The sequence below is a fragment of the Bombina bombina genome, chromosome 3 (assembly GCF_027579735.1).
Source record: "Bombina bombina isolate aBomBom1 chromosome 3, aBomBom1.pri, whole genome shotgun sequence".
Taxonomy (NCBI): Eukaryota; Metazoa; Chordata; class Amphibia; order Anura; family Bombinatoridae; genus Bombina; species Bombina bombina.
In genome coordinates, this window is record NC_069501.1 from 246,603,995 (window position 1) to 246,626,866 (window position 22,872).

At 37.8% G+C, this 22,872-nt stretch overlaps 1 protein-coding gene across 2 annotated transcripts in view; it reads left to right on the forward strand.

Moving 5' to 3' along the window:
* Positions 1 to 315: 315 nt before the first annotated feature.
* Positions 316 to 22,872, forward strand: part of SCARF1 (scavenger receptor class F member 1) — a 137,750-nt gene continuing 115,193 nt past the window's right edge. For both annotated transcript variants that reach the window (XM_053706231.1, XM_053706232.1), the window contains exons 1-2: positions 316 to 520; positions 594 to 721. The gene's annotated coding sequence lies outside the window, so the exon portion shown is untranslated. The remainder of the gene's footprint in view (positions 521 to 593; positions 722 to 22,872) is intronic.

Sequence of the window (22,872 nt, forward strand, 5' to 3'; positions counted from 1 at the left end):
CAGACAATCACAAATGCATACATGTACCATGTGACAGCCATCACCCAATCACAAATACATACACGCTTATTCGGTGAATTCTTGCACATGCTCAGTAGGAGCTGGTGACTCAAAAATTTTAAATAAAAAAAGACTGTGCACATTTTGTTAATGGAAGTAAATAGGAAAGTTGTTTTAAATTGCATGCTCTATCTGAATAATGAAAGTTTAATTTTGACTTGAGTGTCCCTTTATATATATATATATATATATATATATATATATATATATATATATATATATATATATATATATACACACAGTCATGGCCAAAAATATTGGCATCCCTGTATTTGTGTCAGATAATGCTCCACTTGCGAAGAAAATTGTTGCAATTAAAAATGTTTAGGTATTCTCATGTTTATTTCTTTTGTTTGTATTGGTCTGACACAAAAAGTGGAGAAAAGAAGCCAAATCTGACACATTCCACGCAAAACTCCAAAAATGGACTGAACAAAAGTATTGACACCTTCTCAAAATTGTAAGAAATAATTGCATTCCAAGTTTGTGATGCTCTTGTAATTTGTAATAAACTCACCTGTATCAATTAACAGGTGCTGACAATTTAGAAATCCCACCGGCAACCAGTTAAAATGGTAAGAAAATGGACTCAACCTCTCTGTTGTCGGTCTCTGTGTGCCACACTGAGCATGGAGAAGAGAAAGAGCAGCAAAGAACAACTGTGAGTACCTCTTTTGGGGTTTGTAAGGGTTTTTTTGGTGTGGGTTTTTTATTTTTAAGAACAGTGTTTTTTATTTATTTTTATTTTCTATCCTTGGTTAGTTAGTTTTTGTTATTTTAGGCGGTGTGGGTTACTTGTAATGTAGATGGGAAGTTCTTGCTATTGGCTGATTCAAAACAGCTAATAGGGATTGACTGATTTCAAATCATCGAATCCCGCGCTTCTGGGATTTTAGTGTGCGGCGGTGACCGCATGAAGAGCTCTCAGAGGAGAGCCAAAGATTGCAGAGTGGAGGTGGTGGAAGAGGCTCAAAAGTCTGCCTCCACAGAGATGGGCCCCCGGTACCTGGATGAAGAGGGCCCTGTCATGGAAGAAGATTGCGGAGGTAGTTGAAGAGGCCTCCAAAGTCTGCCTCTGCGAAGATGGATCAAGAGGAGCCAGAATCCTCAAAAACTATGATTACCTCTTTTGGGGTTTGTATGGACTTTTTGGTGTGTTTTTTTTTTTTTTTAAAGAACAGTGTTTTTTATTTATTTTTATTTTCTATCCTAGGTTAGTTATTTTTTGTTATTTTAGGCGGTGGGGGGTTACTTGTAATATAGATGGGAGGTTTTATCTTTTTTTTTTTTTTTTTTTAAAAAGAGCTGATCACTTTAGGGCAATGCCCTGCAAAAAGCCCTTTTAAAGGGACAGTAAAGTCAAAACTAAACTTTCATGATTCAGATAGGGCATGCAATTTTAAACAACTTTCCAATTTACTTTTATCATCAAATTTGCTTTGTTCCCTTGGTGGTATTTTTGAAAAGCTAAACCTAGCTAAGCTCAAATTGATTTCTAAACAGTTGAAAACCGCCTCCTAGCTCAGAGCATTTTTAAAGTTTTTCACAGTTAGACTGTGCTAGTTCACATGTGTCATATAGATAACATTGTGCTCACTTCCGTGAAGTTATTTAGGAGTCTTCACTGATTGACTTCACTGCATGTCTGTCAAAGGCACTTAGATAAGGAGGCTGTCTGCAAAGACTTAGATACAAGGTAATCACAGAGGTAAAAAGTATATTAATATAACTGTGTTGGTTATGCAAAAACGGGGAATGGGTAATAAAGGGATTATCTATCTTTTTAAATAAGAAATTTTGGTGTAGACTGTCCCTTTAAGGGCTATTGTAAATTTTTTAGTGTTTTCAGGGTATGTAGTTTAGTTTTAGATATAACCAAATGCAATCTAACCCTACTGTACCTAACACCTAACGCCCCTCTAAACTAACCCCTCCCTCTAAACTAAACCCCCCCACTAAACTAACCACACTAAATTACCACACACAAAAAAATCTGTTACAAAAAATAAATAAATAAGCTACAGTGTCCAAAATAAAAAAAACACCATTATATCTAAAACTAAACTACATACTCCATAAAACACAAAACATTTTTACAATAGCCCTTAAAAGGGCTTTTTGCAGGGCATTGCCCTAAAGTGATCAGCTCTTTTTTAAAAAAAAGACAAAACCTCCAATCTATATTACAAGTAACCCCCCACCGCCTAAAATAACAAAAACTAACTAACCTAGGATAGAAAATAAAAATAAATAAAAAAAAACACTGATCTTAAAAATAAAAAACCCACACAAAAAAGCCCTTACAAACCCCAAAAGAGGTACTCACAGTTTTTGAGGATTCTGGCTCCTCTTGATCCTTCTTCGCAGAGGCAGACTTTGGAGGCCTCTTCAACTACCTTCGCAATCTTCTTCCACGACAGGGCCCTCTTCATCCAGGTACCGGGGGCCCATCTTTGTGGAGGTAGACTTTTGAGCCTCTTCCACCACCTCCACTCCACAATCTTTGGCTCTCTTCTGGGAGTTCTTCATGCGGTCACCGCCGCACACTAAAATCCCAGAAGCGCGGGATTGGATGATTTTAAATCAGTCAATCCCTATTAGCTGTTTTGAATCAGCCAATAGCAAGAACTTTTTTAAATTTAATAGACATAGAAAAAGGATAATTAGAATTTATATTTAAAAAAGTTCTTGCTATTGGTTTATTCAAATCAGCCAATAGGGACTGACTGACTTAAAATCAGCCAATTGGAATTAAGCTGTACCCCTATATATTGTGGTTCCATACTTCCCGGGATTTTCAGTATGCAGAATCGACCTCATGAAGATCCCTAAAGAGCCAAAGATTGTGGAGGCGACAGAAGAGGCCGCCAAAGTCCACCTCTGCCTGTATGAGGGTTGATTAGGTGATTAGTGTTAGTATTTATTAGTCCTTAATCTCCTAACTATCCCACATACCTGGATGGGGGTTGATTAGGTGATTAGTGCTAGTTAGTATGTATTAGGCCTTAATATCCTAACCAATTCTATTAGGCCTTAATCTCCTAACCTCCCCTCATGCATGTATGGAGGTTGATTAGGTGATTAGTTTAGGGCAGCTTATGGGTTAATAGTGCATTAAAAAATATGCATTCTTATGTATGATGCATATTGTTTTAACTATTGTTTTTAATTTTAAACACAAATATTTATTTTAAAATGTATATTATGTTACAAAAGGAATACTATAATTATAATGCAACTGTCTTTTATAACATAAATATCTATTTTGAAAAGATATTTATATTTACAATAATAAATGCATCAAGCAAGAATATCTAAATTTTTATTTATATATACAATACTTTGATCATGCATTTTATTTAAAAGATTGTAGATATAATGTAGTCAGGCCTTGCATTGATATTCAATATTTAAATAGTTATGCATAATGGTTTAAATATTGCATATACATTAAATGTATTTATGTTAGCTTGTTGTGTTTATTAGTGATAAGATATATATGCTAATATGTATTTATGTTAGTAGCATTAAATTCTTTTTTTACATAACAGGCATGCAGTTATGTAGACCTATAATATTAATTATACTGTCTTTAATTAGAAATAATAAACACAACAATCAACATTAATTACATTTTAATTGATATGCAAGATTATGCATTCTACATATCAATGCATCATTTTAAATATTGAATATTTATGTGTAGGGCATTAGCTTCTACAGTTAGTTTTAGGTTATGGCAGATTAGGGGTCAATGTTTAAATGATATGCTTTGTCATGTACAATGCATATTGTTTAAAGTATTGTAGATATCTTAAAAGGGATTTAATGGTTGCCTAATATTATTTGAAAAATAAACATATATTTTCAAATATTTATTTATGTTTGAAATAATAGCAAGCAACTATTAAATCCCTTTTAAGATATCTCCAACATTTAAGAAAATCTACATTGTACATGACAAAGCATATTTTGTCAAGGAGATGAGATAAACACCGGAGGGCTGGCAAAACCTTGGTGGCCTATCCGGGCTCCTGAAATTGAGCCTCGGTCTGCTGCTTCTTTAAATTGGTGTTAATCGAGTAGGGTGCAAGGGATCAAGTCGATCTTTTAGTATTTTGTCGGTAGTTTGATGAGGCACCTAGGGATGCTACTTGTTTGGGGTTGCTACCTTCTGGGAGAATAGGGACCCTTCAAATCTGGTATTAGGTACTTAGCTGGGCGTTCCAGGGATGTGTAGGTTAGGCGTGATGTAGGTGTAGGTGGTCAGGGGGAGTTAGCTGGGCGGTGCAGGGGGAGTTTAGGTTAGCTGTGACGTAGGTGTAGGCAGTCGGTGGGAGGTAGCAAGGTGGAGTGTAGGTTAGGCGTGACATAGTTATAGGCATTCAGGGGGAGTTAGTCGTGCTAGTGGAAGTAACCTACACCTTGCTTCAGACACATCGACACAAGATCGTTATGTTCGAAGCAGCGAAGTGCAGGTTGGGAGGAGGGTAGCGGCCATGTTTGTCTCGCCAGCTATCAGCTGCCGAGACTACATTGCCTAAGCTAGTTAGTGTAGGTGTAATTAAACTTAGGTCCCCACGGCAATATTTGAAGTGTGCCTCACACGGAAACTAATTTTAGTTTCAGTGAGCACACTGTTTGCCCCCCCCCCCCCAGCAACAAAATGCAGACGAGCAGCGATGTGGGTGGTCATGTCACGCTCCCATTGACTTAAATAAATATTGTACAAAAAAGTTATAAAGGTTCAAATATATGAGATCTCAGGTATTAGGGGGAAAAAAGGCAAGCAAAGGGCTTTAACATTGAGATACATACATATTCATGTTTAAATATGTATATATTTACAGACATATATACTCATATAAACACATACATACATATGTGCACATATATAGAAGTGCATTGGAGTAATTTGCAGTTAAATTGATGAACACATGTAAAAGCATATTTATGCAATATTCATTTTTAATAAAGGTTTTAACTATGGGCGAGATTACATATGTGGCTTAAGTTTCAGCACAACTGCTGAAACCCACGTCGCGCGTAAGTTCACCTCACACATCAGGGAATCACATAACCGGAGCTGCCAGATGCTATACTGCTGTAAGTTAGAAAAACTGGCGAGGTTCAGAAATGTGAGCAAACACACATTTATGGCGTTGCCAGTAACTTACGCCAGTATATCATCTTGCATGAAATTAAATGAATGTTGAATTTCCCCATAAAAAACTAGACTGTAATATAAAAATTAAACTGACACGTCAAAATGCCATTCAGAACCCCTAATCTGCCAGCCCCCACATTGCAATCACTAATAAATTTATTAACCCCTAAACTGACATCCCCCACATCACAATAACTAATAAAACGTATTAACCCTTAAACCGCCAACCCCCCACAACGCAATCACTAATAAAACTTATTAACCCCTAAACCGCCATCCCCCACAATGCAAAGTACCTAATACAACTATTAACACCTAAACCACCAACCCCCCACAACGAGACATATATACACAAATATAAACACATAAATATATATGTGCACATATATGGACATATATAGAAGTGCATTGGAGCCATTTGTATTAGAGTCATTTGCAGTTAAGTTGTATAGGTATATACTGTATATACCTATATATGATCATGTATGTACAGTATATATAGGTATAAATATATATTGTACCAAAATACAATCAGATATATCTAGAAATATTTATTCATAAATTCATAGAACATATTCTGTTATGTGAAGAACATTGGAATGTGAAATATTCATATGAGAATATGCAATCAGGTTTGCGAGTGAGTAGGTGGTTTTTTCCACTTTTTTTTCTCCATTGACTTCTAAGGGGGAATACGTGCACGCACATGTGATATTCTAACTTCGGATTTTTGCGCTAGTCAGGTTAGCGCACAAACGTAAACAGCTTACTTTCAACTCAAAATACGAGCGCAACCCAACATTCGCAAAAAGCTTACTTTTAGAGCAATTAACCCTCGAGCAGGAGCGTTAATTAGCGCTCCACTTGTAATCTGGCCCTTGTTGTTTTAACTTATTGGGCTACAACAAGCTAGCTTTAGTGGGGTTATTATTTCTGTTAGTGCTGAGGTGTCTATACTGTTCATATCCTAAAAAATAGTGAAGAACAGTGATTGTGAAGTAATTTATAATTGGTTGACTTTAAATAAAATCTTTATGGCAAGAGAAAATAAAACATCTATAAATGTTACTGGACAATAACATTTATAGCTGTTGTAGAATTGTCTTAAATGCATTTCAAACCTTGAGACTTTAAGGACACTGAGTCACATTTCAGTAAGCCAAAAAGGCACATTCATTTTGATGGTATCTGCATCCTGCTTGGTTCATTTGGTGACTCATTTGGTGACTTAGTGTCTTCTTCCGACTTTTTATTTAACATCATCCAGCTCACTGAGTAAATTTACCAAAGTGCATTTTAACATTGTTTTCATTAGTTTGGTTATTGTTTAAAGCACAGCCACAGGACTTTAATTCAGCTATATTTAGACTTTTTTTTTTAATCTTTTTATAAAATGTTAATTTATTTTGCCCATGTGGTTTTTTGTCTGCTTAATTCCACTATAGGCAAAAGTCCAACATAGGTTTTTGCTCTTCTGTGCAAATCTAAGAAAACACATTTACTGTCAGGAAGACCTGAGCTGATCGCTTGATCTACTCAGGAAAAAGGTGCTTCCTAGAAAACTGCTGACTGGTCAGAAAGCTGAAACCTGACAAAAGGAATCAGTAGCTGTAACAATGGTAGGAACATACAGGCCGAGAGAGGGAAGTCCTTGCCAGTACTGAGAAATGGGGTCATCCTGTATCTGCTCATACGTTCATTCTCACAGCGTTCAGTAAACCGTCCCTATGCCTAAGCGCTGTGTGCTTTTAATTGCAAGGAAAATTTATTCTTTAAGACTTTTTATGCAGTAATCTCTCACATGCTATCATAGCTGCACATTATGCCATATTCCAGCACCTGGTACTATGTTTACAACTTACTTGGGAAAGAGTCTTAATTAAACAAATGCTTTCCCTTTGCTCCTCTATCTTTATCATACAAACAATAAATGTGCTTCTTCTTTGCTAAAATGGCTTTCTAATGCACAGATAGCATCTTCTAATTTGCTAGAGCAAGTCATTTTTGCATTGCTGATCTTAGCTAATTCTGTGTGCAAGAGTTTAAGCACATAGATAAAGTCCTGCTTTGGAACCTCACGGATCACATCTCCTAAGTAGAAAAATGACATGTTCTAACAACTTAAAGCATGTGTTTTTTTGCAGTAGCATGCCCCATTTAACTTATTCTCAAGGCCACATCCCTCCAATAATCCCCCATTATTTTATTTAAATCTGTAAACACTGAATATGTACTTGGTATGATGAACAGCCCATAAAGATCTTATTGACTAACATAAACATTCTTTTTTTTGTATAGAGCCTTTGCTTGTATTTTATATCCACCTCTTTGCTGTTGCTTTTTTTTTTTTTTTTTTTTTTTTTTTTTAAACATTCTGTATAAATTATATTAAAGGGACAGTCTAGTCCAAAAAAGCCTTTCATGATTCAGATAGGGCATGTAATTTTAAACAATTTTCCAATTTACTTTTATCACCAATTTTTCTTTGTTCTCTTGGTATTCTTAGTTGAAAGCTTAACTTAGGAGGTTCATATGCTAATTTTTTAGACCTTGAAGGCCGCCTCTTAAGAATGCATTTTAACAGGTTTTTCACCACTAGCGGGTGTTAGTTCATGTTTTTCATATAGATAACACTGTGCTCGTGCACGTGAAGTTACCTGGGAGCCATCACTGATTGGCTAAACTGCAAGTCTGTCAAAAAAACAAATAAAGGGGCAGTCTGCAGAGGCTTAGATACAAGATAATCACAGAGTTAAAAAATATATAAATATAATTGTGTTGGTTATGCAAAACTAGGGAATGGGTAAACAAGGGATTATCTATCTTTTAAAACAATAACAATTCTGGTGTAGACTGTCCCTTTAAGGCCTCATTATTTTTAATTCATTAAATCAGCTGACTGATGTGTAAAATTGATAAAGACCTAAGGTTTCCAAAACATTTAAATTATGTTCTAGAGTTGTGAAGCACTAAATTTCTGACCTATATATCCTGGTAATTTCAGCAATACAATGATACTTGCATAATTTTATGATACTAGGGGATGGAACCTTCAAAAATAATATGGGCTAGATTACAAGTACAATTATTCGAACCAAATGACTTTAAATATTGAATATCACGTCCGCGTTTACTTATTCTCGCCATAGACATCAATGGATAGCGCAGAAGAAAAAAGATAACACTCATAACGCTCACTCACTAATCAGACAGGACTAATTCAAATTTACATTTCAATGTTCTTTACATACAGAATCATTTTATTTTTATTGTAAATATATATTTGTATAATATATATTTCTGTATATACCTATTAGACATGTATGTGCACACCAAAAAAAATTGTTTTGTTTTCATTAGTTAAATAAATAATTTTGTTTCGGCATATTCGTTATGTTAAGTTAAATCGTTTTTCATATCCATTCATTATTAAAAATCTATCTAAACCACCGTCCCCCAATATCCCCAACACTAAATAAAGCTATTAATCCCTAAACCACCCCCCCAACATTGCCAACACTCAACAAACTTATTAACCTCTAAACCGCCATTCCCCCACATAGCAACTACCAAAATTAAACTATTAACCCCTAAACCTAACACCCCCTAACTTTAACATAATTAAAATATACCTAAATTAAAGTTACAATATTACTAACTACCTAGTTAAAATAAATACAAACTTACCACCGTCCCCCACATCGACAACACTAAATAAACGTATTTACCTCTAACCCCCATCCCCCACATCTCAACTACCTAAATTAAACTATTAACCCCTAAACCTTACATCCCATAACTTTAACATAATTAAAATACGCCTAAATTAAAGTTACAATATTACAATACTAACTACCTACTTAAAATAAATACAAACTTACCTGTGAAACAAAAATAAAACCTAAGCTTAAACAAAAAAAAAACCTCATTACTGGTTTAAAATTAAAAAAACAAAACAAAAACAAAAAACTAACATTACTAAAAATAATAAAAGCTAACATTAAAAAATAAAATAAAAACTACAATTACAAAAAAATAAAAGAAAACTACCATTACAAAAAATAACAAGGGCCTTTTGTAGGGCAATGACCTAAAGTTAACAGCTCTTTTGCCAAGAAAATAAACCAAATACCCCCTAACATTACAACCCCCCCAAAATAAAAAACCTAACTAAAAAAAAAGCCTAATCTACCCATTGCCCGAAAAGGGCATTTGTAATGGACATTGCCCTTAAAAGAACATTATTATGCTCTTTTTAAGCCTACCAAAAATAAAAAAGCCCTAATCTTTAAAAAAAACACCCAAAAAACCTAACACTAACCCCAAAATCGGTACTCACCATTGCTGAAGTCCGGTGATTTGATCAGCCAATAGGATGTAAGCAGCTCTCCTCCTATTGGCTGATTTGAATTTGTCAGCCTATAGGAATGCAAGGGTACCCCCATATAAAAGGGGTACCTTGCATTCAATCTTCTGTGTGCGACGGACTATCAAATGAAGAGGACCTCCGTGTCGCTGATGGACCTCCGCTTCCGTGCTTCCACCATGAAGATAGAAGATGGACCTGTGATGGATGAAGATGGAGCCACCTGGATAAAGATGTTTCGCCGGAGTTCAGCAATGGTGCGTAACGATTTTGCAGTTTTTTATAGGCTTTTTTTATGGGCTTAAAAGAGCTGAATGTCCTTTAACCCTTTAAGGACACAGCTTTCAGTTTGCTCAATTGTTTTATGATGGAAAAATTCCGTCATGTGTCCTTAAGAGGTTAAAGGGCAATGCCCATACAAATGCCCTTTTCAGGGCAATGGGTAGATTAGGCTTTTTTAAGTTAGGGTTTTTTTTATTTTGGGGGGTGGGGGGGTTGTAATGTTAGGGTGTATTTGGTTTATTTTCTTGGCAAAAGAGCTGTTAACTTTAGGGCATTGCCCTTTTAAGGGATATTGGTAGTTTATTTATAAATTAGTTTTTTATTTTGGGGTTTTTTTGTTTGTTTTTTTAAACAGGGGGGAATTAGAATAGGAATCATTTTTATTATTTTGGATAATTTGGTTTGTTATTTTTTGTAATGGTAGTTTTTTTTGTAATTGTAGTTTTTTTTTGTAATTTTAGTTTTTTTTTAATGTTAGGTTTTATTATTTTTAGTAATGTTCGTTTTGTTATTTTTTTGTGTTCTTTTTTTATTTTAAACAAGTAATGTTAGTTTTTTTAGTTTAAGCTTAGGTTTTAAAGTTTAATTTAGGTAGTTGCGATGTGGGGGATGGCGGTTTAGAGGTTAATAAGTTTATTTAGTGTTAGCGATGTAGGGGGACGGCGGTTTAGGGGTTAATAGCTTTATTTAGTGTTGGGGATGGGGGGGGACAGCTGTTTAGAGGTAAATAGGTTTATTTAGTGTTGGCGATGTGAGGGGATGGCAGTTCAGAAGTTAATAGGTTTATTTAGTGTTGGCGACATTGGGGGATGGTGGTTTAGAGGTTAATAGGTTTATTTAGTGTTGGCAATGTAGGGGGGGCGGTTTAGAGGTTAATATGTTTATTTAGTGTTGGCAATGTGAAGGGATGGCGGTTTAGAGGTTAATAGGTTTATTTAGTGTTGGCAATGTGGGGGGATGGCGGTTTAGAGGTTAATAGGTTTATTTAGTGTTGGCAATGTGGGGGGATGGCGATTTAGAGGTTAATAGGTTTATTTAGTGTTGGCAATGTGGGGGGGGCGGTTTAGAGGTTAATAGGTTTATTTAGTGTTGGCAATGTGGGGGGATGGCGGTTTAGAGGTTAATAGGTTTATTTAGTGTTGGCAATGTGGGGGGGGCGGTTTAGAGGTTAATAGGTTTATTTAGTGTTGGCAATGTGGGGGGGCGGTTTAGAGGTTAATAGGTTTATTTAGTGTTGGCAATGTGGGGGGATGGCGATTTAGAGGTTAATAGGTTTATTTAGTGTTGGCAATGTGGGGGGGGGGGCGGTTTAGAGGTTAATAGGTTTATTTAGTGTTGGCAATGTGGGGGGATGGCGGTTTAGAGGTTAATAGGTTTATTTAGTGTTGGCAATGTGGGGGGGGCGGTTTAGAGGTTAATAGGTTTATTTAGTGTTGGCGATGTGGGGGGACGGAGGTTTAGATTAGAATGCATAAGAATGGAGCCGAAATACCGAATTAATCTGAAAATTCGGTAACTTATTTTTTAGTTTTCGGTATTTTCGTTATGTTGCCGATTCAGAAATTCGGATTGACCCGAATCTCAAAATCAGCCAAAATTCGGCCGAAAACTAAATGCGGCCGAAATGACTTGCACATGTCTAATACCTATATATCTATTACTATTTTTGACATTAACATTATCAGATATACATAGAAATATATATTTAATAATAACATTTTTCTTCTTCTTTTTTTTAAAGCACATCTGTAATTTTTGTTTAATTTTTGCAATGCTGAAATTACTTATATTGACTTGTGGCAGTGTGAGATTTTACAACTCAAGGGAGAGAGCCCCCTCTGAGAATGGACATAACTCAGTAACTTGTTGGGATGGTCACACAGGGAGCACAATCTTTTTAAGCCTTTCTCTCAGCAGAAATACTTTATATCTGTTAATACATTATACCCTTTTGTTTTCAAAAGTTGTTGTTCAAGCCTTTGCTTGACTCTTGATACTTACATACTGCACTGCAAATATATTAGTATATGTTGTGCATATGTTTTTGGATTATCTAACAAATTAAGAGGAGATACTGTTGTTTTTTTATTTTATTTTAAATTACATGGTATGACAAAATTTGTTTTTATTTGTACAACATATGTGTCACAATATTTTTTGCTTTATTTGTTTTGTATTTGTTAATTATTGAAGACCCAATAAAAAATAAAGATATTAAAGGGACATTACATTTTAAAAAAATTATTTCATGATTCTGATAGAACATACATTTTTAAGCAACTTTCCAATTTACTTCTATTATCAATGTTGGTTATTCTACTTTATCTAAGGAGTTCAGGGCTAGATCCCAGATCCTGAGCCTACCTAGGTATTTTCAACAAAGCATACCAAAGAAGAAAGCAAATTAGTTGATAGAGGTAATTTGGAAAGTTATTTAAAATTGTATGCTCTCTCTAAATCATGAAAAAAAAATGTGGGGTTTCATATCCTTTTAACATTGTCCTAGTTCTGGAGAACTTGTAAATATTAAAGGGACAGTATACACTCATTTTCATATAACTGCATGTAATAGACACTACTATAAGGAATAAGATGCACAGATACTGATATAAAAATCCAGTATAAAACTGTTTAAAAACTTACTTAGAAGCTGTCAGTTTGGCTCTGTTGAAAAGGTAGCTGGAAAGCCCACTGCAAATGGGAAATAAGACCCCCCCCTCCCCCTTCTTTTGCATATGAAAAGACCCTTTACACAAACAGGAGCAAGCTGGAGAAGGTAGCTGACGGTATTCACATAAAACTTTGGGGCTTGGTTAGGAGTCTGAAAATCAGAGCAATGTTATTTAAAAATAAGCAAAACTATACATTTATTTAAAAAAAAAACTTTATGGGCTATATAAATAGATCATCTACAAAACATTTATGCAAAGAAAAAATGAGTGTATAATGTCCCTATATATATGGTCGATATTTATATTTTGAGAAAGATCTTAAAAATGTAGTCACTGAAAAGCTTCTTTATGCAAAGCAGTTAGAAGATGTATGTTTAATATTTAAAATGACATTTTAGTTTAAAAATAAAATACTCTATTTTGTAATGACTTTTTTAAACAAATGCCAGTTTTACTATTTGTTTAACCCATTCAAAGTCAAAGCTGCATATACACTACTACTACTGCTACTTCAGGGGAGGTTACGGCTGTTGAGCCAATCAAGGGAAGGCATATGTAGGTATGCTCCAATCATCAAAATATAAATGATAAAGTCAGATGCGCCTACTTTGCTGAATAATATATAAACAGTGCTACAAAAAATACAATCCGTGCATAAACAAATGAGGAATAATAAACAATAATAATCAGTACTACCTGTAAAATAAGGTATTACCTGTAGATAAAGTGTATAGGTATGGGTGCAACACTATATCACCAGATATATGTGCTAATATATATAAGAATACTCGTGATCAAAGTAAATCATGTTCATCATACCAAAAAAATACACAAAGAGAGGTATGTAAGACCTTAAAGTCCACAAGTAAAGTCTCTATTCTATATTAGTTCTGCGGCTGCAAACTCTTCTTCCAATACTTGAAGGCAGTTCAAGCATGAAGGCTGTGACACACTGCAAGCGATGCGGTGCGAGGCAAAGCAGCTGCTTCGCTTCACGTTGCATCGCTTCAGAAGTTCAGATATTTCATCTCTGATCGTTCAGCTACGTGACCTGACGCAGCAGAGTGCTCAGAGATGAAAAGGCAGGACACACTGAGCACGCACAGCCGCATCTACACGCTGCGCGCCGCTCCGCTTGCAGTGTGTCACAGCCTTGACAGGTCTGTAGAAGGGATAAAAAAGAAGAAGGCACCACCATAGTGTGTATCAGCAGACAAATGCACTCCCCAAGCGTGGGGAGTGCATTTGTCTGCTGATACACACTATGGTGGCGCCTTCTTCTTTTTCATCCCTTCTATGCTCCAATCATCAGCTGCATCCTCATATTGATCTGTAAAGGTGCATCTTACATGCACAATTTCAGTTGTATTAGTAATTAAAGTGTATTTGTTTAACTCCTACATTGCGTACATTATTATCCATTGCACTAAGTACAGAATGCAGGGGGAACCAATGTGCATTCAAATGAGGCGTCCTCTTTCCAATGTGGGTCTTAAACCCAAAGAACTACAGCTTGGTAGGAAACTGCAGTCTCCTTCCCCATCACTGCTTGCAGGAGGAACTCCCTGTGACATCACTACGTGCACACGTGAGAACGTCACAAGATGAACCAAAAAGTCACTGCAGGGACTTCCCTCTTACCTAGTTGCATATTTAAAATCCCATACCTCAGCCCCCAGATAATTTATATGGATTACACACCCCTCATTTAAAAGGGGTCTTCCCTCTCATGAGGGGTCAGCTGCAATTTTAGATACAGTGGATTGGAGAAAAATTGCAATAATCTGTAGAGGTGCTTAAAGTGCTGCTTTCCCTGAGGTGCTAGAGGGACAAGTGATGCAATTTGAAAGTATAATGTCTTCCTAGTATGCTGCTGATCAATATTAAAATCAGTGATCACCTGTCCCACTAGGGAACAGATATTTTCTAAAGGTGGAGGATGTGGCTAATTTAAAGCATATGTCTCCCCTTCTGATTTAATTGGAGGGGTATGAGTACCATCATGGGAAAGAGGGAATTCCCCTCTTTTAAATGAGTGGTCACCCCCTCTTTTCAGAAGATTACTGTGGTAAGTGTGATTATCTGCCCTAAATAAGGTTAACTCAGGGATATGAGATCCGAGGTTGGGAAGAGGGGATCCTCCTATTTCCAATGTGGGGTATGATACCCCGTTTATTAGTAGGTGATTGCCATAAAAATTGCAACCAAACGCCTAATGTATTTTGTGTGTGGGGGGCAATGATTTCAAATCAGAAATTATCCAAAAAAGACACCATACAACACACACACTGTAACCCTCACATGAAAGAGGGGTATGCCCATTTTCAAATGAAGCATACTCTTTAATTACGAAAGAAATTCCAATCACATGTCTACTAATTACGTTGATCTCTGCTTTACAATAGACCTTAGTATCCTAAATAAGAACTACAATGGTCAAGTGACCCCTCGTTTGACATAGGAAAGCAACTTTTCAAAGAATAGGTCTCATGCCCAGGTGGCTATCAGCTGGTCACCAATCACCTGACAGAAGAACCATTGTCATACGTTATCCCCTATGTTACCCTCACAATACCTAGACAATTATGAAACCACTTATTTAAAAAGAAGCAACTCTCATATATAAAAGAAGTGGTGATCTTACCTCTCAGCTTTGGTTCTACTTTTTTTGGGCCTTTATAACCCCCTAGTCTTGTTTTGGTTATATATCAATTTTTTTTTTTTAATACAAAATGCTGTATATGATGATTTTTTTTTAAATGGAACTTCTTTATTTATTTTAACATTTGTTTTTCTACTACACTGGTTGAGTTTGGACATATGAGTATATATACAGTGCCAAAATGGGTTAAGCCACCCCTATGAGAAATCCTACATTTCTGTAATTTAAAAATGTACTTATGGCTAGACATTTTTCTGCATACACTGCAAAATGGAGAAAAATGATAAAATAGTTCACTTTATTTTCTGATTTTCTATTAATAATTGTTATTAAAAATATGGTGGCATTTTCCCATATTATGGTATTACTGTAAACTGAAATTATTTTCTTAATTTTCTTTTTTTAATATAAATGCAATGAGGGTAAAAAACTACTAAAAACAGCTCCAGCACACATGTTTGAAGTGGGTCAGCACTGAAATGGTTAAAAATAAAGTGTTTAACACAATAGTACATTTTTATGTAGAACATCCCTTCTTGTCAGGTTTTTACTGAAGACTAATCTTTCTGAAGCTCTAGTATCCTTTTAATTTTAAAGCTTTGCATAAATGTATGTTGGCACCAAATGATTTGTTAAACAGCAATACCATCATCTGGGGTGACACAGGAGCATGACTTTGGCTATGTATTTATCCTGTTTGCATGAGTTAAACACACTGGGCGAGATTACATATACGGCGTAGGTTTCAGCACAACTGCTGAAACCCATACCGCCCGTAAGTTCACTTTGCACATCGAGTGTATGACATATACGACGGTGGCAGACCATATACTGCCATAAGTCGGATATACTGGCGAGGTACAGACATGTGCGGAAATTGACATTTCTGGAGTCGCCAGTGACTTATGGCAGTTTATGAACTGCCGGTGCCTAAGTAAAAAAACAAAAAAAGTTAAAACACCCATAAAAGTCTAACCCGCCTCCCAAAAATTAACTCAACAAGTCAAAACCCCTATATTCGCAATCCCCCCACATTGCAACTAATAATAAAGTGTATTAACCTCTAAACCGCCATCCCCCCACATCGCAACTAATAATAAAATGTATTAACCTCTAAACCGCCATGCCCCCACATTGCAACTAATAATAAAATGTATTAAACTCTAAACTGCCACCCCCCCACATAGCAACTAATAATAAAATAAATTGACCTCTAAACCGCCATCCCCCCACATTGCAACTGATAATAAAAATGCATTAACCTCTAAACTACCATCCCCCACAATGCAATCTACCTAGTAAAACTATTAACCCCTAATCCGCCAACCCTCCACATCGCAAACTACCTATTAAAAATATTAACCTCTAATCCGCCAACCCCCCACAACGCAAAGTACCTAATTAACACTAAGAACCCCTAATCCGCCAACCCCCTACAATGCAATCTACCTAATCAACCTATTAACCTCTAAACCGTCATCCCCCATCATTGATCTAATTACTAAGCCCCATAACCTAACACCTCCTAAATTAACCCCAATTACATAAAATAAAAAATAAATTAAAAATTACCAAAATAAAAAATTCCTAATTTAAAATAAAAATAAAAAATCCTAACATCACATTAAAAAACAAAAACCTAAGATTAAATTAAAATACAATATCTAATATTTAAAAAAAAAAAAAATCTAAAATTACAGAAATAAATAAACGAAATTATCCAAAAAAATAAATAATTAAAACTAATCTAATACCCCTATAAAAAGAAAAAAAAGCCACCCCAAAATAAAACAAAGTACCTAATATAAGAATAATCTACCAATAGCCCTTAAAAGGGACTTTTGTAGGGCAAACAAAACCTACAAATTAACCCCTAACAGTAAAACACCCAACCCCCTAAAATAAATCTCTAAAAAAATCTAATCTACCTGTCATGAGATGCAGGACATATGCAGGACACGGCAATGATGGTACAACTCTATTTTATTACAGAGCATAGCAATACACATCCAGACAGGTTGATTGTACTACACTAACTGCGACACAGACACCGGACCTAAGCCCCGCCCACATACTAGTGACATCGCATCCTGCTCTCATCACATCTTCCCCTTTTTCAAAGGCAAAGCATACATTTGCATATAATAAATAACAAGGTACACCAACAGGGTATACAACAACATTTTTGTTTTTGAACATTATAAAAACAGATAGATTAGAAAACATGAACAAATAAATTACATCCTGACTTGGACATCGGGGTAGACTACCCTAGTCCACATTGACCATGGGATTATTCTGCCCATACTTCCGGTCACTGTTCTAGCTAAAGTCAGTCCCTGTATCGGGCCGGAAGTTTCACCACTCTTCCGCTTGATGTAACTTTGCATGAACTGTCCTCTGATACAGAAGATGGTGAACAAGAGTCTGCTGGAGGCAAAGATATATCCCCACTGTGATCTTGCTGAGGGGAAGGCACCTCTCTTAGAACAGGGGATCCCACCGGCGGTGGTACTGAGGTATCCGGTTCCAGACTCTCAGGTACAGGCTGAAGATGTCTTCGGTTACGGCGTGTAACCTTCCCTCCCTCTGTAAGGACTGTATAAGACCTTGGTTCTGGAGAGCGGCCCACTACCGTAGCAGGCGTCTTCCATTTCTTCTCATCATCCAGTTTAATTCTGACACTTTGGCCCGCTTTCAGTTCCTGTAAAGGCCTGACAGAATGTCTCCTGTCGTAGAAGAAACGATAACCCTTTTTGGCCTCTTCATCCCTCCTAAGGACTTTGTCCCGAGGAACAGGGCCAGGCGGCTTGAAAACACCCACTGAGGGTAAAGTGGTGCGAATCTGGCGTCCTAGCATCAGCTGTGCCGGGCTAAACCCGGTGGCTTGAATGGGCGTCGCCCTGTATGACAAGAGGGCTAGGTACGGCTCAGATTGCTTTAGAATGAATTTTGTAGTTTGAACTGCCCTTTCAGCCATTCCGTTGGCCTGCGGATAATGTGGACTTGACGTGGAATGTACAAAATCATATTCCCTGCTGAAAGCACTGAACTCTGTAGAAGCGAACTGCATACCATTATCACTCACCAGCTCCATTGGAATGCCCCAGCGGGCGAACAAGCTCTTCAGGCGAATGATAACGGCCTGACTTGTGATATCATTCAGGGGTGCAATTTCCAAATACCTGGAATAGTAGTCGATCACAACAAGAAACTTTCTCCCGTGCAGTTCACACAAATCAGCAGCTATTTTCTGCCACGGCCCCGCAGGCAGCGGAGTAGACATCAAGGGCTCCCTTCTCTGAGTAGGCCGGCGTTCCCGGCAAAAGGCACATTTAGACACGTGATTTGCAATGTCGGAGCTGATCCCAGGCCACCACACAGCTGTAGCTGCCCTTTCTCTGCACTTTGTAATGCCTAAGTGGCCATCGTGAATCCTGTTTAACATCTCTTTCCTCATGCTGACAGGAATTACAATGCGGTCTTGGAACAGCACCAACCCCTCCAGCTCCGTGAGCTGCGACCTCTCTGGCTGGTAAGCATTTAAAGACATCCAGGCTGCCCGGCTCTCGGGCCAGCCTTCTTTTATGTACCTTATAACTTCTTGCAGATCTGTGTCCAAATATGTCTCTTTCTTTATCTCTTCCAGTTTCCTTGAAGAAATGGACTTAGAGGCCAGAACTGAATCTACATACACTTTCACATCCGATTCTGTGGAGGATTCTTCAGCAGCAGCCAGCGGGAGCCTGGATAGTGTATCTGCCACAACCAGTTGTTTCCCCGGCACATGCACTGCCTGAACATTGAACCTGAGCAGTCTCATTAAAAGTCTCTGGCATCTCAAGGGTGTTTTGTCAATATCATAAGAATTGATTAGAGGGACTAGCGGTTTGTGGTCAGTTTCCAGACTAAATTTCTCCAAACCCACTAGATAACGCTGAAAGCGCTCACAGGCCCAAACTGCAGCCAGGCACTCTTTCTCAATTTGAGCGTATTTTGACTCCGCAGCCGTCAGTGTGCGGGAACAGTTGGCGATGGGCTGTAGTTTGTTGTCATTCAGCTGCAGGAGTGCAGCCCCCAACCCATAACTGCTTGCATCAGCACTAACCACAGTCTTTTTTGAAGGGTCGTAGAACCCCAGCACTGGGGCAGACCCCAGCAGGGACTTGGCATGCTGAAAAGCTTTTTCTTGTGAAGGTCCCCAGACCCAGGCAACGTCTTTCTTAAGCAACTCTGTGACAGGGTGTAAAACTGTTGATAAATCTGGAAGAAACTTGCCCACGTAGTTTACAAGGCCCAATATCTGTCTCAGCTCATGTACATGCGAAGGGCTTTTCATCTGTTCAATAGCACAAATTTTCTCGGGGTCTGGCTTGATGCCATCCCCGTTGATGATATGCCCAAAGTAGCATAATTCAGTTTTCCTAAAATGACACTTTTCTTTATTCAGCTTCAGCCCAGACTCTTTGATAGCCTGTAGCACACAACTTAAACGCTGATCATGCTCCTCCACTGTAGACCCATACACTAGAATGTCGTCCATGACGACCGCTGTGCCCACGTGGTCACTCAGGAGAGAACTCATTTCCCTTTGAAAGATTTCAGGAGCGGAGGATATCCCAAAGGGGAGTCTGCAGAAGCAGAACCGACCTACCGGTGTGATAAAGGTAGTCAGTTTGCGGCACTTTGGATCCAGGGGGATCTGCCAAAAGCCGCTAGAAGCGTCTAATGTGGAAAAGAACTTCGCCCCAGCCAACTTTGGAGCTATATCTTCTAATGTCGGCAGCACAAATCTCTCTCTCTTCACTGCTTCATTCAACCTTTTCAGGTCCACACAGATGCGCACCTTTCCGTTTTTCTTTGCAACTGGAACAATGGGGGCACACCAATCAGTCGCTTCAACAACCTCTTCAATAACCCCCATAGATTTCATGCGCATAAGCTCTTTCTCCACTTGAGGCATGAGCGGGAACGGGATTCTACGAGGGGTAGAAATACTGTATGGGACTGCGTCACTTTTAAGTGCTATACAGACAGTTTTGCAGTTCAGTAGGCCCAACTCGCCAAACATATCTTCGGAAATCTCATTCACTCTGGCCACGAGGCCCAAGTCACAGGCTGCTTTTCTGCTCAATAAACTGTTAACACACTGACCTCGGATCACATGCACCCACATGGTAAACTTCCTTTGCTTGTACTCACAGCTGGCAAGAAATTTCCCCACACAATCAATGCGGCCACCAGGACTATGGACATTTGTAGTAACCTTCGCCAGCTGGGGCTGTCGAGGCAGTTTCATAAATTCAGAAAAAGACATTACAGTGATATCTGCTCCTGTGTCAATCTTAAAATCAACTTTGGCTCCCATTACAGTAAAAGTAACTTTCCAATCTTCCTCTGAGCTTGTCCGTTCCACCACAGACCCCACAAAAGACACTTCCTGACCCTCCTGGTCACTGTCCACCTGCATCTCCTTAATGTATTCAGTTTTACACACCACTTCAAAATGGCCTATTCTGTTACATTTTCTGCATCTTTTATCTCTGGCCGGGCATATAGTACTCTGATCATGAGCCCGGTAGCACCGTGTGCATCGGCCATGTTGCGCCCATCCACTTCTAGGCCTTTCCAGTACTTTAGATCTATCGCTCACACTGTGCCTTTCACTAGTAATTTTCCTAGACTGTTGCACTTCATCCACAATACTCTCAGACCTCAGATCAGCACTTTGCTTTTTCACCAGTTCACTCTGGCGGGCCATCCTAATAGCCCCTTCTAACGTTAAATCAGGCTCTAACTGCAGCTTCAGGGAGACTTCAGCATCTGCAATTCCAATAACTATTCTGTCTCTGATTTGCTCTTCTTTAGCAACACCAAACTCACAGAATTCAGCTAATTCATACAGGCTGCGCACAAATGACTCCACAGATTCTCCCACATGCTGATTACATTTGTGAAAACAAGCTCTCTCATGAATCACATTTCTTTTGGGCACAAAGTGGGCACTGAGTTTATCCATAACTATATCAAAGTTAACTTCTTCCCCTTCTTGGAAAGTAAAAGCATTGAACACTGGCTCCACATCTTTCCCCATAGAGTATAAAAGAGAATTAACTTGTACTTCACCACTCTCCTTGTTCAGTTTGGATGCAATCCTGAAGCGCTGAAACCGCTGACGCCATGTGGGCCAAGCTGCAGGCTGAGAAAAGTCAAAAGGCTCAGGTGGGGTAAACTTTGACATTGCAATCGATCAGGAACAGAAGCGCAGTCCAGAACTTCTGACACCATGTCATGAGATGCAGGACATATGCAGGGCACAGCAATGATGGTACAACTCTATTTTATTACAGAGCATAGCAATACACATCCAGACAGGTTGATTGTACTACACTAACTGCGACACAGACACCGGACCTAAGCCCCGCCCACATACTAGTGACATCACATCCTGCTCTCATCACACTACCCATGTGGGCTTTTGTATGAGGTAATTAGTATTTTTTTTTATGTAAAAGAGCTGTAAAACTTTAGGGCAATGCCCTACAAAAGGCCCTTTTAAGGGCTATTGGTAGTTTAGTCTTAGATTAGGGGGTGTTTTTCTTTTGGGGTGGCTTTTTTGTTTTTATAGGGGTATTAGTTTAGGTTTAATTTTTTTATTTTGGATAATTTAGTTTATCTTTTTCTGTAATCTTAGATTTTTTTATTTTTTGTAATCTTAGATTTTTTTGTTTCATTTAATCTTAGTTTTTTTTTAATGTAATGTTAGGATTTTTTATTTTAATGTTAAATAATGATTTTTACATTTTGTTGATAGTCTTTTTTAATTGTATTTAATTGGGGTTAACTTAGGAGGTGCTAGGTTAGGGGGTTTAGTAATTAGATTAATACTTTGCGTTGTGGGCGGATGGCGGTTTAGTGGTTAATAGGTAGATTGCGTTGTGGGGGGATGGCGGTTTAGGGGTTAATAAGTTAATTAGGTAGATTGCATTGCGGGGGGTTGGCGATTTAGGTGTTAATAGTTTTAATAGGTATGTTTGTGATGGGGGTTGGCAGATTAGGGCTTAATAGTGTAATTAGATACCTTTATTAGGTACTTTGTGATGTGGGGGTTGGCGGATTAGGGGTTAATACATTTTATTTAGTTATTGCAGTGGGGGGGGGGTGGTAGTTGACAGGCAGATATTGCGTATGCGTTAGGTGTTTGTTAAAACTTCCAGGGAGTTACAGTGCTCATATACTCACCACAAGGCTTGCTGCGCCTGCATATGTGTGGCGAGGTGAAAATGGAGTACAATTTCTCAATTTTCGCTGCGTATGTCCTTGCGCTGAATATGTGCTACCGACTTGCGACTCCGGTTGTATGTTAGTTTATGGGAGTAAAAATAGCGGGCGACGGGTGAAATATACGTGCCGCATTTCAATGTGGTGCTGTATATGTGATTGCTAAATCCGACAAAAAATAGCTGATGCCGGCTTTTGTGATCGAGCCCACTGTATAAGAGAAGAAATAGAGAATTTTATTTTTTACACTAAAATGTTGAAGTTATATGTAGTTGATTATCCATCTCAAATGTTTAGTTAGTAGAGACATATATGTAACTCCACCAGAATAGAGAGTGTTTTTGGAACAATTTTTACTTTCATTGTTTAGAGAGAGTATTTA